Source organism: Pinus tabuliformis, chromosome 7 (genome assembly GCF_031772625.1).
Source record: "Pinus tabuliformis cultivar Carrire ecotype Pingquan chromosome 7, CPIR1, whole genome shotgun sequence".
NCBI lineage: Eukaryota > Viridiplantae > Streptophyta > Pinopsida > Pinales > Pinaceae > Pinus > Pinus tabuliformis.
The window spans coordinates 1,223,132,712-1,223,136,667 of NC_142293.1; positions in this window are offsets into that span (position 1 = coordinate 1,223,132,712).

A 3,956-nucleotide genomic window follows, 5' to 3' on the forward strand; every position below is an offset into this window, starting at 1 on the left:
AGATAGTGCCCCCACATCTTCAATTCATATATTATTCCTGCTAACTCAAGGTCATGTGTGTGGTCTCTTTGCTTGTTCTCATTCAATTTTTGTGACTCATAGCACACTACCTATCCTTCTTGCATGAGAAATCCACCAAGTCCTCTCATACAAGCATATGTACACACTACAAACTCTTTGTATCGATTTGAAATCTTTAGCACTCGTGCCTATGTCGACAACTGGTTAAGATGCTCAAAACTATCCTCATACTCCTTTGTCCATTCGAAATTCTTACCTTTCCTCTGCAAGGATGTGATAGGATGTGAAACGCATCAGAAGTTCCTCATGAACCTCCTCTAGTAATTTGCCAATCCCATAAATGATCTCACCTCATCCACATTCTTAGTAGTTGCCTATTCCATGATGGCTCTTATCTTTTCTTAATTAACAACAATGGCTTCCTTGGAGACAACTTGTCCCAAGTAATGTACCTTAGTCTAAAGTAAGTTTCACTTCCTAAGACTAGCATACAACTAATGCTCTCTTAGAAATCTCAACGCTGCTACTAAATGCTCAACATGTTCCTCCAAATTGTGAGAATATACAAGTGTATCGTCAATTAATACAATAACAACCTTGTCTAAAAAAGATGTAACTCACTATCCACAAAAAACATAAATGTAGCTAGATAATTATTCAAACCAAATGGAAAAACAAAAAAACCACGATGCCCATACCTAGTCTTGAACACAGTCTTGAAGATATCCTCTTCCTTGATGCATACCTGATGGTATCCCAATCTTACGTCGATCTTAGAGAACATTGCTTCTCCCTTTAGCTGATCAAACAAATAATTAATCCTTGGAAAAGGATACCTATTCTTGATTGTTATTTTGTTTAGTTGCATGTAATCAATGCACAATCTGAGAGTACCATCTTTCTTCTTTACAAACAACACTGGTGCGCCCCAAGGTGATACACTGGGTCTAATATATCCTTATGAAGCATCTCCTTTAACAGGAACTTTAGCTCTACCAAATTAGGTGTCCTCATTGTATAAGGTTATTTTTATGCTGGAGCTTCTCGTGTCACCAACTCAATAGAAAAATCTACCTCCTAGTGAGATGGAAACTCTATAATGTTCTCAGGCAATACATCCTAAAATTGTCGTAAAAGTGGGTACCTCCTCAACATATCTGCATCCTTGACCTCCTTACCCTTGTCACTAGAAATGTGTACTACAAACATCACACAATCTTTCCTACAACTACAATTAGCCTACATAGCGGTAACCATCCTCACTAATGTAGGATTGTTCTTCCCCTACAAGGTCCTCTTTTCCCCACTATCATCCACACACTTAATGGCCTTGTTGAAGGAATCCACTTTGGTTCCATGAAGGTATATCCAATACATACCCAAAAGCATACTATATGATCCCAATGGAAACACATTCAAATGCATTGTTGTAGGCACACCGTTTAACTCTAATGCACAAGCTCTTACCCAATGCCGAACTCGCTTCTTTATACCTGTAGCCAATTGTACCAACCAAGATTATGCATGCACTTCTTTTCTCCAACAACACTTATCCACTGGGTCAGGATTAATATAACTATAGTTATATCTAGGATCAATCAAAATAGAAACAACTTGATCACAAACATTACCGTCTATCTCAATGATCGATGCTTGATGATCTGCCTGCTTATTGCCCACAACTGCATAGATTCGAGGAACTCTATGATGACATCACTCACTATATATGCCTTATGAGAACTATAGATATGGGGTCTACCACCACTCTTATAATGTGGAAAATCCTTCTTATGATGATCCTTTCAACATATCCAACACTGGAATGGATCCCTACCACCGCCTCTAGCCTGTTTCTCTACATGTCCCTTATAAGCTATATTGAACTTATTATAAGGTTTGTGTTCTCTTTCTCACCTGCATCATGAGGTATTCCTCACTTTGGTGGCCATTTCCCTTTATCTCTCTCATTTCTTTTCACGTCACGCTTTTGCTCAACTTTGCACTTCGACTACTCATAACAATTATTCAAATTTCATATGGCCTCATACAATGATCTAGGTTCATCGAGCTCAATCTAGTCTCTGTATGCTACTGGTAGTCCACTAATGAATCTTTGAACCTTGGCTTTCTCCTCTAGGTAAGGCACATATCTAAATAGCTCCAAGAACATGCTAGAATACTCATCATCTGTCATGAAACCCATTTGCAACTCATAAAACTCCTTAGCCCTGTCATCATAGTACCTCTCTGAGAGGTACTTGGGGCATATGGCAGTAGGCATCCTAGTAGATGCAAGTCCTATGGTGGTCACAGGTTGGATAGATTTAACACAATCAGAGATGGAAGGTTGTTGGACACTCTGGATATGAGAGGTGCTAGAAACAAGTATTATTCTAGTTTTGGTTTTGACAGGCATCATGATCGTCATCATTATCATCCTTACAGGAGGAGTGATAGGGGATATTTTCCATATGAGTTTAAGAAATCAAAGCCACCTACCTTTGATGGAGATATGAAGGAATCACACGGTGCAGAGGCATGGTTTCTTGGTATGAGGAAGTTCTTTAGATTTCATGATTATTTAGAAAATATGAAAGCAAGGAAAACCACTTTAATTCTTATTTGGTGGGAATATGTGAATAATTTCAAAGGTATTGATGATGAATATTTGACTTGGAATGCATTTGAAAGGTTCTTCAACAAGACCTACCTGTCAGAGAGGTACTATGATGACAGGGCTAAGGAGTTTTATGAGTTGCAAATGGGTTTCATGACAGATGATGAGTATTCTAGCATGTTCTTGGAGCTATTTAGATATGTGCCTTACCTAGAGGAGAAATCCAAGGTTCAAAGATTCATCAGTGGACTACCAGTAGCATACAGAGACTAGATTGAGCTCGATGAACCTAGATCATTGTAGGAGGCCATATGAAATTTGAATGATTTTTATGAGTAGTCAAAGTGCAAAGTTGAGCAAAAGCGTGACGTGAAAAGAAATGAGAGAGCTAAAGGGAAATGGCCACCAAAGTGAGGAATACCTCATGATGTAGGTGAGAAAGAGAACACAAACCTTATAATAAGTTCAATATAGCTTATAAGGGACATGTAGAGAAGCAGGCTAGAGGCGGTGGTAGGGATCCATTCCAATGTTGGATATGTTGAAAGGATCATCATAAGAAGTATTTTCCACATTATAAAATTGGTGGTAGACCCCATATCTATAGTTCTCATGAGGCATATATAGTGATTGATGTCGTCATAGAATTCCTCGAATCTATGCAGTTGTGGGCAACAGGCAGGCAGATCATCAAGCATCGATCATTGAGATAGACGGTAATGTTTGTGATCAAGTTGTTTCTATTTTGATTGATCCTAGATATAACTATAGTTATATTAATCCTGATCCGGTGGATAAGTGTTGTTTGAGAAAAGAAGTGCATGCATAATCTTGGTTGGTACAATTGGCTACAGGTGTAAAGAAGCGAGTTCGCCATTGGGTAAGAGCATGTGCATTAGAGTTAAATGGTGTGCCTACAACAATGCATTTGAATGTGTTTCCATTGGGATCATATAGTATGCTTTTGGGTATGTATTGGATATATCTTCATGGAACCAAAGTGGATTCCTTCGACAAGGCCATTAAGTTTGTGGATGTTAGTGGGGAAAAGAGGACCATGTAGGGGAAGAAGAATACTACATTAGTGAGGATGGTTACTGCTATGCAGGCTAATTGCAGTTGTAGGAAAGATTGTGTGATGTTTGTAGTACACATTTCTAGTGACAAGGGTAAGGAGGTCAAGGATGCAGATATGTTGAGGAGGTATCCACTTTTATGGTAGTTTTAGGATGTATTGCCTGAGGACATTATAGAGTTTCCATCTCACTAGGAGGTAGACTTTTCTATTGAGTTGGTGACAGGGGAAGCTCCAGCATAA